Genomic DNA, 14476 nt, shown 5'->3' on the forward strand with positions numbered 1-14476 from the left:
GAAGGAGGGATTCTGGGAGTAATTGTTGGGAAAGTTGGGGATGAGGGCAGTAAAATTTCAGTAGTAGTATTTAAGAATGAGAATTTGTTAGTCTATGACATGCAGGGGTAAGACAATGACATTTTAGGGGTCTGAGTAGCCACTGCCACTGAATAGCATAGGTGGAAAGAGTCACACAAGGAGGCTATGGGGTGAAGTAATTAATACTAACAGTCAGGAGTAGCTTAAATAAAGAAAATAACAAACTCAAATCACTAAATTCTCAGCCCAAAGCACAGTTAGAAAAAAAGGGAATCATATATAACTATGCTAAAATAATCTCTTGCAGCAGGGCCAAAATAGCTGCAAACCAAATGCAATGGTTAATTCTGAATTTTGCTTTGATCTGTTGAATTCTCAGGCTTGTCAGTAGAACACTGAACATAAAAATGTGGAACCCTGATCACTGAAATGGGGATATATGGAAGGATTCAGAGGCCTCATAAGGTTTTGATCCTCCAATTGCTGCTGCCCCTCTGAGGGTCACGGAGGAACATATGTCCATAGGTCACAGTTCATGAATCCCTACAAAGAAGCTAGTCTTTGCAAATTCTAGTGAATTTTAACAGCGTAAAGTGGAAAAAGTCTGTCTATGTCCTGATGAGCATCAACTGTGAAGAGGCTGTTCTTGTCTTATTTGAAAACCCTGTAAGAACCTCTCTGAGGACTTACTCTACAAGGACATGTCAATTCTTTACTTCCACATTCCCAATTTCCTTCATTTTCCACAGTGCCATAATTAAAATGCCAACATGCCTGTGTATATGGTGGTGGTGGGGCAGTTACAAAGTCAAATATCAAAGGAAAAGGCTTTCTAAAAAAAAAGAATAATTTTTCCTACTCTATGTTAGCAAAAATATCTGTGGAATATGATTGGGTAATGGATTATGGGGTGCTAGGTCAAGGAAGGTGAGAACATACATTTAAATGGAGACGAATTTATCTAGATCTTGGGAGGGGGGCAGTGATATTCCAGGGCTTTCACTAGGTTCTTCCCAAAGAATTAATCAAACCAATCTAAAATTCATGAGGAAACTGCAAAGATTAGTGATAAATTAAGTGTTGGAAGCATATAGTAGCTTTGTATCCCCATATAGCTTTCTGATTTGACTAGGGCAGGACATGGATGGATCTTAGCAGAGTAGATTATTGTAAACTTAATCAGCTGATGACTGTAACTGCAGCTTCTACTCCTGATGAAGTCTCCTTACTAAAGAAAATCATTAGAGACTAAATGTGTAGTCACTACTTTTGTTTATTTTTTTTCTATTCCAAGGCCAGAGAGTGTAATGACAGGCTCTGCAGACCATAAGGAATCTGTCATATCTACCCAGCTCTGCCATTGCAATATGAGAGCCATAGACCATGCATAAACAAATGGACGTGGCTGTGTTCTAATTAAATTTTATTTACAAAATGGGCAGTAAGTGCCCCAGTAGCAACAAGCACATCCAGTTCTCAGATCCTGGTTTCTAATATCATTCTTCAATAAAAGGAACTAGGGATCCTTGGAGAAATGACTGATTCTAGGACTGGGGTGAGAAATATACCACATGAGCCCAGATCATCTAATTACACCAAAAAGTAAGGATGTGCTCACAAATAACAAAAAGCAAAACAAAACAAAAAACTAAGAAAAAACCATCACCAACAAAAACACACACACACATCGATGGGGGTATGTCAAAGGGGCACAGGAGCCAACCAAAAGAGCTCTTAATGGCCAAAGCTGAGACAATTTGAGCAATAAAATAAAGTAGCATTGGATTATGGCTCAAAGTATAAAGTAAATATCCAAGATTCCATACTGATACAAATACATGATTTAATAAACTAACAAGTGAGAAGAAGAGACAATCTCTCATGCAGAAGAATTCCAAATATAACACATAGATACTCTGTCTTAAAGGAGGGAGAGCATAACTCCCCACTCAAGTGTGGGCTGTGCATAGTGACTTCCCTCCCTAGAATACAGTAAGGAGAGGCAGAAAGAAGTAACTTTACAGTGGAGAAACCTGACATGCACTATTTCAGCCAGGTGTTTGAGGTCAATATCGACAGTCATACATCATGTTGGTAATATGTACCCTTGATATGATGTGATGAAAAGGGCACTTTAAATTTGTGATCTTTCCCCAAAATCCACAACACCGTTCGAATTGTGAGAAAATCATCAGAAAAACTCCAATAGAGGAACATTGTGCAATATACCTAACCACTACTCAAAACTGCCAAGGTGAACTTGGTGCAGTGGTGAGCTCCTGTATTCCCAGCTCCTTGGGAATCTGAGGCAAGTGGAACACTTGAGCCCAGGAGTTCAAGATCAGACTAGGCAACACAGTAAAACCCTGTCTCAAAAAGAAAACTGCCAAGGTCATCAAAAACAAGGAAAATCTGAGAAAATTTCACAGTCAAAGTAGCCTAACGAAATGTGATAAATAAATGTAATGTGGTATCCTGGATGGCATCCTGGAACAGAAAAAGGACATTAGGTCAAAATTAAGGAAGTCTGAACAGAATGGATGGAAAGGGTCACACAAGGACTGTGAGGTGGTACGGTTAATACGAACAATCAGGAGAGGTTTAAATAGAGAAAATAACAAACTCAAATCACTAAATTCTCAGCCCAAGGCACAGTTATGAAAAAAAGGAATCATATATAACTATTCTAAAATAATCTCTTGCAGCAGGGCCAAAATAGCTGCAAACCAAATGCAATGGTTAATTCTGAATTTTGCTTTGATCTGTTGAATTCTCAGCCTTGCCAGTAGAACATTGAATATAAAAAGGATTATTTAGTAATAGTATATCAATCTATGTTAATTGTAACAAATGTACCATATTAATATAAGATGTTAATAACAGGAGAAATTATGGGTATACTGGCAACTCATCGTGCTCTCTGCTCAATTTTTCTGTAAATATAAAACTACTCTAAAAATGCAAGTCTATTAATAAAAATTATAAAAGGCAGCAAGGCAGATTTTGCCTTCAGACTCTACTTTGCTGACCCCTGCTATATTCCATTAAGCAGAGAAAACAGTCAAGTTTGCTTTCACCTGGTGGGAACAGCAGAATACCTTTATTATTTTGTCTCAGAGTTACATCAAATCTCAGGTTTTATACCACAATACGGGAGATCAGTGCCTTGAACATCCCATCATCCCATAAAACATCATTGGATCATAGGTACACTAAATTGATGACATCATGCTGACAGGAGTTGAAGAGCAGAAATTAAGAGCTACTCTCGATGCCATGGTAAGATACATGTCTATAAGAGGGAAGGAGATATATCCTATAAAAGTGCAAGAAGGAGCCTACCCTTTCAATAAAGTTTCCAGGAATTTGATAGTCCCAGGATATTGGAATATCTTCTTCAAAGGGAATGCCGGATTGGTACATGTTGTAGCCCCTACCTATTAAAATGGTACACTCTGGGGATCTTTGGATTTTGCAGACAGTATTTTACATTCAAATGTGTTGCTTTGAGCCATTTACAAGGTGACCTGAGAAGTTGCTTAGGCTCTTATAGGATGCAAAGAATAAAGAATAATCCATTATCTCAGTTAACAGGGCTTATTGTAAGATTACGCAGGAAAGTAGGAAAACTCAGAAAAAATGAAAATAACTCAAGCTAAGCCACCAGAGAATTAAATATTATGGCTATTTGGGACACAATGAAAAGTTTTATAATAACGTCTACTGACTCTAGCAGCTGGCTGTGCTCCTGATTCCGGTCTTCCATTCTGCTTATCTGCACTCATTTTTTCTTTGCTAGGACTAATTCTCTACCCTCTCTTGGCTTCTGTTTCTGCTCCTGTTACTACTACGATGGAATAACTATTTTTAATCTCTTCTATTTATCTCCAGGTTTCTGTTTACTCATAACTTCTCCTACCACCCAGTTTTTACTTACTGCCTTCTTCGTGTGTGTGTCTTGGCCTCTCCAGCCTGCTGTCTCTCTGAATGCTTTGCGTTCAGTCTCTCAAAAAGAGTTTCTGGTTGGACTCTTCACTTCTGTCCAATGTCCTTTTATGGCAGAGCTCTTGTGCTGGCCTCCCTCAGGGAGCCCTGGACAACTTCTAGATAGCTAACAAACACCCATCACAGGTCCAATCAGCACTGACTGTGGTTGTGACATCACACAATGCCAACACGCTGACCTATGCAAAGGATCTTTCAGAAGAGGCTGCGGTTGTGGTAGACACTCTAAAGCTTCACCATATGGAGGCGTTATAGCCAGGAGGCACCTTTGCTGGCCTGTCCAGACAACTGAATTGGTCATTTTGACTAAGGAGGATGACAACCTTTAACACCTTAAAGCATTAAAGGGAAAAAATGAAACTCCTGATGATTTCATCTTGGAAGATGAACTATTAGGTTGGTGCAAAAGTAATTGTGGTTTTGCCATTACTTTAAATGGCAAAAAGCACAATTACTTTTGCACCAACCTAATAGAAAGCTTTGACCTAGAGGAAGGTACTTTAGGAGACTGCCAATCATCAGCATGCTTTCTGTTTCCTTTTCTCTGCTTATCTATGTAAGGTTTTATTCAAAGTGGGTACTCCTGGTTTATGGTGGGAATATGAGTAGGGTTGTGGAGAAAAAGGATACAGAGGCTTCTAACCCCACGAGTAAGTCTGCTGCCAGTGGTAGCCATACAGTGAGAATACGATACAATTAGAGTCCATCAGCAGAGTGCTTTATTAGTCCCTGCCTTGGCTGGGTCACGTGTAAGATGATCAATTTCTTGCTGCTTTTTTCTTTAAAAAAGTTAATCTGAACTTGGCAACTATGTTTTTGTTCGTGGAAACCTGGTTATCCAGCCCGTTGGCACAGCTGGTTTGGGTTTTGATTCCCAGAACTCAGTCTACAGGCCTTTCCAGCCTCTCTCCGGCATAGATTGCAGCGCTCTGCAAGGTGCAAGTCCTGAAAACACATCATTTGGATTTCCTCTCTCTGGTTAACTGTCACAGCCAGCTGCTCTCAATCCCTGGATTCATTTCCTCTTGAATTCTGTGTAATGTTCTCCTTAATCATTCAATGTAAAAAGAAGAAAAACTTTTTCCTGGTCTTTTTTTTTTTTTTAAATGGGAGAGGCTTTACTGATTTTCTTTTCAATTTGACCAATAATTCCCTTATGCCCACGGATACTCCTTAACAGTTGTTCTCTTGCTGTTGTCATTTTATATTAATGTTCAGAGAATACTTAATGGAATCTTCCTTCAATAACTACTCATATTGGCTCTTATTTGGTTTGCAATTTTGAAACCAAAGATCTATGGAATTTAAACCATACACTCCTCAGGCAAGAGGTTATTAAACAATCATTGGTGACTGTATTTAATGTTAAACTTATAATTCAGAAAGAGGTAGACTGGGTGAATTGAAAAATACCTCAGAGACTCAGAATTAGGTCTCCAAAAAGCAATCATCTGCACTTTTTTTTCAAATGAAAATAGTATCATATCAGGATTAATTCAAGTTAATAGCTAAGAAAATATCAATCTAGGTACTGTACATAGCTTCAATGCCCAGTTTCATTTTGCTACAAGAAACTATATATTTTATTGGACATGCACACAAAAGCTTGTCATATTATTCATCACCCCTAGAAGCAGGTCATAGAGCAGCAAAGTAATGTTGCTAACAAGAAGCAGTTTTCTGTAGTAGACAGCAATTCTTATCCTGTCATGGATTTATCTTATTATTGACAGCAAATTTGGCTGGCATTTACCAGAATTGATGCTTTACCCAGCCCCATACCAGAGCTGGAACATGAAATAGGCTTATACCACACTTAATGTCACTCACGTATTTCCTCTGTTCAAAGTCACATCCCTTTTCTGATCTGAATGATGAAGGAGGACGTTTAAAACATAGACATCTCTATGCTTTATTATAGAGTAGTTTGTAAGTACTGTTTACAGTGCCAACACTTACATGAGGAGGCAGCAGCAACTACTTTAATATGATTAAAGGTAGCAGTATTCGCTACAACAAATGAGTTCTAACATTGGCCACCAGAGTTGTTTTTTTTTTTTCTTTTTCTTGGTGTCTGGCTTACTTTCTACTTAATTTGTTCAGGAAAACACCAGGTCAATTTGTATTATAAGAATTTGCCTAGCTCACAAATGATCCCATAAGGAGTGGGCATTCTATTTTTTCTAGTTCTGTTGTTTCTGTAATCTTTTTAAGACATGTTGTATCATAAAGCTTAATGTGCATCTCATTTCTTTAAAGTCGCTTGAGGGATGAGCTATCAATGAGAATCTGGAGATGTATATAGAAGCAGTAACCATTAAAGGTTGTGTGAGTAACTGGGCTCAGGGTATGCAAATAGGCAAGGAGTGGGATGTGCCCCTCAGTGAGCAATTTCGTGGTTGTCTGAAGCTACTGCGACGGGGAGCCTCTTGGGGTCAGTGGAGAGGCTGATGAAGCAGAGACAACTCCAGAAAAGATGATGCCTGCCACTGAGGCCATCGGGATGATGGTGGGAGGAGGAACAGAGTCCACCTTACAAAAGAGGAGGAAGAAATAGGGCCTCTTGAAAGGAAAAGTCTTTCTAGCTGGCCATTGACTGTGACTTGGAAAAAGGCGCAGGACCAAGAAAAGTGAGTCAATGCTCTTCTCTCTGCCTGGAATATATCCCCATCCCTGTACCTAGTTAACTCCTACTCCCCCTGCAGTTCCCACTTTAAATGCCACTTCCTCTATTGCTGTTAATGTTGTCCTTTTTTTTAGTACTTTTCTTTCATAGCACTGTTCACAGTTTACAGTGATATATTATTTGAGTGTTGATTTGAGAGATGGTGTCGATTTAAATGATTTATTAATCATTCAGTAAGTGGTTATTGTACACTTACTTTGTGTTGAGTACATAAGGTGTTAGAGATATTTGGTGAATGAAAAAATAAATGAGTGAATGATGTAAGAATTTGATTTCCAGGGACCCAGGGCTATTGAAATCTCCAGAAGAAAAATGAAGAAACCAGTTTTGCAAGACAGCTTGATGTCCCTGGGGAGGAATTTTGTGTATCAAATAAAGGAAGGCTGGGTGCAGTGGCCTCATGCCTATAATCCCAGTACTTTAGAAGGCCAAGGAAGGAGGATCACTTGAGCCCAGGAGTTCAAGTCCAGCCTGAGCAACGTAGGGAGACCCCATCTATACAAAAAAAAAAAAAAAATTAAAAAAATTAGCCCAGCTTGGTGGTGCGTGCCTGTGGTCCCAGCTACTTGGGAGGCTGAGGTAGAAGGATCATTTGAGCCTGGGAGGGCAAGGCTACAGTGAGCTGCACTCCAGCCCAGGCAACAGAGCAAGATCTTATCTCAAAAATTAAATTAAATTAAATTAAAATTAAAATAAATAAAGGAAGACCTTCTTCAAGAAGGGTCAGAGGTAGAACCTAGGAAAATTGTAGAAATCTTAGAAACTGTAGAATAGAAAAGGCTGGACTGGCACGTGTGCCTGGAGGTTGTATTGGGGAGCAGCTTTTGGGAAGGCTTTGACAATTCCACCAGGCCCAAGGCATAGGAAGAAAACGTAAGTTCTTATTAGACAAGAAATCAAAGTATTTTGATTTTAAAAATAGTTTTCTCCATAAACTGGGCTAGATAACTCCATTTTTGTCTTCTGTTACTATCCAGAAATATGAAGGGCTTGAGATTTTACCCTACTTGCAAGGTAACACATTGGCTTGTCACAGCATGATTGCTGGCAGAAGACATGAGACTCCTAGATCAGAGACACAGGATTTTATTACTCATAGAAAGCAAGAAGCATGAACATCAGCCTATTTGTGTCAGTTATCCTTGCTCTCAAGTCCTATGAGAGAGATTCAGATAGGCCCAGATAGATGCCTGTATATGCAGTAGGTTGCCATACAGAAGAGAAACCCTGAGCTTAGGGAACTTGAATCTTTTATATTCGGCAATAAGCATGTGTGATCTTTTCTCCAGAAGGTGACATACATTACCTTTATCATTCAAGGCTGTAAGAAAATCTACATTTTTCTCTGGAGGGAGACATATCTTTAAGTTCCAAGGCTGTACGTTGTACAAATATCCTTGAAAAGATAGTCTGAAAGAAAGGGCAGTCAATATCTGTTTTCAAGATAGTCAGAAATGTAACAGGTCAATAGAAGGTTGTCCCCCAACAATATCCACACTTTCTTCTATACTATAGTGACTTCTGGAGAATTTTCTCCATCAGTATGCCACTTCATTGGTTAATCTGAGTAATCTGACTGACAGAGGCTGGAAGTAATTCATTCAATATAATCTCACACAGCATTTACGAGGCCACTGTGAGGCTACCACAGTTAAGGCTACTATTAACAGGATGAGAACAACCAGTACTGACCTCAACCATGATCCCCAGAGTTACAGGCCAAATAGCTAAACACATCTCATAAACTATCCACATCTACCTTAGAAGTCAGGTGGCTTTCTCCTTAAGTTTCCACATTGATGGCCAGAGGCATTACTCCAGGTACAGCGGGATGCATTACTGATTGCACAGATTCCTCCTTGGCTCATGATGAAGAAATCTAGGGCAATTTTGTCACCCATAACAACTCTGACCAGTGAGTTGAGGCTGATCTAAATGCCTTCTGAGGCTCAGATGGTAACACTGATTACTTCAGCTAAAGTCAAAGACAATTTTTTGTACTAACTTTTCTAATTGGAAGACTCCTGACAATCGATTTCAAAGTGTGCATAAATAACAAGTTATCTTTCCAAGAAGCAACCCCAAGTAACTAAGGGTGGCCTCATTTTGGAGAGATCTCTACGTCATATGAAGGCTACATGATCTACTGATGGTGTTTCCTTAAACACTTGAAGGTCTCTTATGACCATCTCTCCAATCCCTAGGTGCAAATTTCCATATTTTGGGGAGGAATGCAAGTTAATGCCTGGCTTCCAGCTAAAAGTTGGTACTGGGGGTGCACCTGGTACCATGGAAAGAATTTTTTTTAACAACTGTCAGGGACCCCCAAGTGGGACCCATATCAGTTGGGAGCCACAGGTTGATAATGCCTCACGTGTGGTTCCTAGTCAATTGGTAAATCTTAGAGTTCACAGTCTGGTTCAAATTGAGTCTAGTTCCTGTTTTTGGAGAAAAGATTATCTATCTATTTATCTATCTATCTATCTATCTATCTATCTATCTATCTATCTATCTAATCTATCTATTGTTGCATAAATACAGCCATGTGCTGTATAATATTTCTGTCAACAACAGACTGCATGTTCTGATAAACATGTGTAATAGATAAATCTTATGGGGCACAGCAGCGGCCCCATAAGATTATGATACTGTATTTTTACTATGTTTAGATATGTTCAGATACACAAATCCTTACCACTGTGTTGCAACTGACTACAGTATTCAGTACAGTAATATGGTGTACAGGCTTCTAGCCTAGGAACAATAGGCTATATCCTATTACATAGGTGTATAGAAGGCTGTACTGTCTTGGTTTGTGTAAGTACACTCTATGATGTGCGCACAACGATGAAATCACTTAATGACGCACTTCTCAGAATGTTTCCCTGTTGTTAAGTGACGCATGACTATATATAGATTAAAAAATCATGTTGAAGAAATATCCTTCTAGCCTTGTTTTGTTGAGAATTTGGTCTAGAATATCTTTGAATTTTACCAAATGCTTTTGAGCATCTGTGAAGATAATCATATGGTTTTTCTCCTTATATGTAGTAATATGGAAAATCACATGAATGATTTCTAAATATTGAAATTTTCTTATATTCTTAAACCCTAGTCATGGTGCATTATTATTTCAAGATACTGTTGAACTCTATTTACTAATATTCTATTTATGATATTTTTATGGAGAGTCATCAGTGAATTTAGTATGTAGTTTTCTTTTAGGTGCAATTTGTTAGCTTTTGCAGTGTTGTACTCACTTCAGTTAAAGAAAATGGATGCTTTCCTTCTTCTATACTTTGTGAACAGTCTCAAGAGCATTGGAATCATCTTTCTTTAGAAATTTACATAAATTGCTATGTGAAACTGTCTAGAAACATTTTTAAGGGGTCTTGAGTTAGATTTTTCACAACTTTGTCTATTTTTAAGATAATAAATTAATCTGGTGGATATCTTTTCTGAAATCAGTTTCAGAAAATACAGTTTTCTATGTAATTATCTATGAATATGTATCTTTATAATGAATTACACCCTTTAGCATTATAAGGTGCCTTTCTTTGTTTTGTTTAATCCTTTATGATCCAAGTTCACCTTTTCTGATAGTAAAATCATGACCCCTGACTTGTTTCTGTTTATATTTTCATGGTATAACTTTAACCATCTTTTAATTTTTAACCTTTGCTAAATGTCTATCTTTTAAGCATTCTTCATATGCACAACACGGAGTTTAATTTTCTTTGTGATCCAATTTTATAAACTTTTTCTTTAATAGGTGGATTTAACTTATTTACATTTCTGTCATTTTTTAATAGTATGCTTTCTATTTCTATGGCTTTAAAAATGTTTCTCCACTATTTGGGCTCTTTGTTGTTTTGTGTGTGGTTCTGCTAATAATTTGGAGGATTTGTATTTTTGATCTAGAGGTTACTTTTATAAACAATAGATTATAAAATGCCCTTCATCTTATTATTTTTAGGTAGAAGAAAAATTCGAAGAGTACAAAAAAGAATGTGGTCTGTATATAGTATTTAGAATTTATTAATGTTTTTCATGGCCTGGTACATAATAAACTTTAAAAATATCCAATAGGGATTTGGAAAGAATGCATAGTTTGTATATTGGGTAGCTTGTTAATTGCATATGATTTAAGTTCTCTATAGTGTTCCTCTCCTTACCTCTGACCCTTATCCTCTCTCTTAAGATAGCCAATGTCAACAGTTTTCTTATGCATTCTTCCAGGAAAGTTATTTATGTATTTAATTTAATATGCAAAAATCCTTTTAAATATACAAAAATTAGATTATTTTATAAACTGTTTTATCATCTGCTGGTTTTAATTTAATATAATTTGGAGATACAGTCATAGCCACACATGTAGATGTACCTCATTCTGAATAGTTCTTTTTTAAAAAGAATTATTAAAATAATCTTTTCCCCCATGTAGTTAGATTTATTTTTTGACATATTTTGTTCTTAACATCGTGTTTTCTTGAATAATGATCAGAGAATGTGGCTATATATAATATTTGGAGTTTACTGAAATTTCTTTTCATGGTCTGATACATAATAAAATTTATAAATGTTCTGTGGGGATTTGGAAAGCGTGTGTAGTTTCTGTGTCTTGGCTAGCTTGTTAATTATTTGTGATTCAAATTCATTATAATTTTATAAATTTTTGGTTACTTCACCTGCTGAGGTTTGAGCAGTATGAGTCTCCCATTATGATTGTGGTTTTGACAATTCTCCTTGCATTTCCAACTTCTTGGTTTTTACATATATTTTGATCACTGTTGTTCAGTTATAAAATAGTTTTTGGCTATTTTATCTTCTTTATGTATTGTATTTTGAAATCAGTATAAAAGATCTCCTATTGCACTATTGAATGATTTCCCCATTAAAAATATATTTAAGACAATTTTTTACAAGTTGTTTAGTTTACTTTTGGCTGATATATCTTTGCCTACTTTTTATGTTCAACCAGTGACAGTTTGCTTTAAGTATGTTTCATGGAAATAGCACATCGCTGGATCTAACGGCAATAAGAAGTCTGCAGGGTGTATAATGGGATTTTTTTTGAGTCTCCCAGATTTAAATCTAAATCTTGGCTCCACCACTTACTGGCCATGTGACCTCATGCAAATAAATGATTACTTCTCCAAAACTCAAGTTTCCTTATTTGTGAAATGGGACAATAATAGCATCATATTAATTGGAACTCTGAATTGTAATAAAAATGAGGTTACAAAACAAAGGAAAATTTCTGTGCATAGGAAGCAATAAAAACCAAACCATGAAAAAAAGGATGGGCTAATGCTGCCTTTTATTTACCCTTCCTACAGCCCAGCTTTTTCTTGCCTCATACCTCGAATTGTCTGTCTCCAGAAAGGGCCTGCCTCATGCTCCCTGTTACATTCTAAAATCTCAGGAAAGAATTCTTCATCTCCCTGGGGCTCATTTGAACCCCATCATTCAAGTTGGGGAAGAAGCATTTCCTAAGGAAGGGGGAGAGAATGCTGGGAGACAAAGCAGTCCACCCTGCAGGATGAAGTGAGGCCCACAGGTGATAGACATAAAAGCCTCTCCACAAGGTAGGTGCTCAGTAAATGCTACACCTCACTGCTAGAGATCTCTGCTCTTCATAATCATCGTTTCATTTAAAAATGGAGTTTGCTTCAGTGAAGAGGGCTGTTTTCCCCTAACCTAGTCATGAAGAGGGAAACACTTCACAGCATTTGCTTTCATGCTGGATGGCTATCATTTATCTATGAGATGATTCCTTCAAGAAACAAACCTCTCAGCTTTACTGATCTTTAAAAACTGGACTCTCAAATTAGTACTGAGCATCCAGTTGGACGAAACCCCACCCTCACTCCCTGGGCCAGCTTCTAAGATCTAGGTTATGCCAGAGATATCATATTATAAAATCCTTCCATCCTTCTCAGCCTATCTTCCCATACACATAGGGCGGGCCTGATCGTAAAAGGCAGCAAGCCCATGCAGTGGAATCCCCACATCATACAGCCAAACAGTCTGTTCGTGAAGCTCCCTCTCAGCCCTGCTTAGGTCTATGGTACAAGCCTTACTCAATTTCCTAAAAGAGTGTGACACCTGACCTCTGCTGAGCATCACACAAATTCACCCAGTAGAAGTCAGACCTCACCATCTCATTATCTTTTGCAATGAATATGGCTGTCAACCTGGGTGCTGTGACAAAGAACAATTCATCAGAGTTTTGGAGTGATAAACATGATTGGAGGCTTTAGCTAAAACAGTGAGCAGGAACACAGAGGAAGCTGAAGCTAAATGTAGTGAGGGCTGGGGGGAGTTAAGCCTAAATATAAAAACTAGTTCTCAAAGGTCCTGTGTCCCTTAAAGGTGGAACACAGACCCAAGGTGCAGGCAAAGCCCAGACTTCACATTTTCAGATGGCAGCTGGTGGGACCTCGCCAACCAGGGCCCTCACGGTATGGCTTCTGGCTGGTGACCAGGGAATTCATGGTGGGGCCTGGTAAGTGAGCGGCAGGTGGCAGAATGGCAGGCCAGCAGGTAGGAGCTCCACACAGGTCAGTCCAGCAGAGGCCTAGAGGGCTGAATGGGGAAACCAGGCGATTCCCACCCACACAAAACACCCTCCAGTCTCACTGTGATCAAGCTCCCACCCCATTGGCAGGCCCTGTAAGTTATCTTCCAAAAAAAACCCAAGTCAGTTTTCTCTTATCCCTTCTCACTGCTGCCCCCGGCCTCATCTAAGCCACCTGTACTGGCCTTCGGCTGGCCGATACTGAAATCATTCTAACAGTCCCACTGGCTTCACTGCTGCCCTGCTCTGATCCATTCTCCATACAAGATGGAATGGTGTCGTGAAAAAACATATATTAGATCATGTCTGCCTAATCTCATTGTACCCAAAATCACATCCTCAGAACTTCCAGCAGCCTGGAAGGCCCTGCTGGGCCCGCCGCTGGCTCTGTCTCCAGCCACATCTGTGCCGTGGCCCCATGGCTGCCTTTGCACAGCATCCGGGACACGCCACAATCTTTCCTACCTCCCAGTGCTGTCACTGCCCATTTCCTCTGCCTGGAACACTGTTCTGCCTCTTCATCCCACGGCAGCCTCACCCTCCCTTTGCATTTTATCACTGTGTTGGTGAGCCCTTCCTTGACCTCCCTTCTAAAGCAGCCTCTGCTCATGCCTCCACCCTTCCCCACTGGAGCCCCTGTTAATTCCTTCATAGAATTCATCTCGCAACACATTATATTGATTTGTTTATTGTCTGCCTTTGCTATGACAGGGCACGCGTTGTGAGGGAAAGGACCATATTTTTCTTCACTGCTCTGCCTCTTGTGCCTCACCAGCCTGGGGCACATAGTAGGTGCTCAACTAAACATGTTTGTGGAATGAAGACAGATGAACTAGCCAGCATAGTGGTGAGTGGAGAGGGAGTACTTTGGGAAAAATTGTGTGTCCCCCAAAAAGATAATGTTGAAGTTCAAACCTCCAGTATCTCAGAATGTGACCTATTTGGTAATAGGGTATTTGCAAATGTAGCAAAGTTAAAATGAGGTTACTGGAATGACCCCTAACCCAGTACAACCGGTGTCCCTATAAAAAAGGGAAAATTTGAACACAAACACAGATATGTTGGGAGGGAGGACCATGTGAGGAAACATAGGGAGCAGTCCACATGAAGATTAGAGTGATGCAGCCACAAGCCAAGCAATGCCTGGGGCTACCAGAGCTGGAAGGGGCAAAGAAGGATTCTTC

The sequence above is a fragment of the Pan paniscus genome, chromosome 3, assembly GCF_029289425.2.
Source record: "Pan paniscus chromosome 3, NHGRI_mPanPan1-v2.0_pri, whole genome shotgun sequence".
Taxonomy (NCBI): domain Eukaryota; kingdom Metazoa; phylum Chordata; class Mammalia; order Primates; family Hominidae; genus Pan; species Pan paniscus.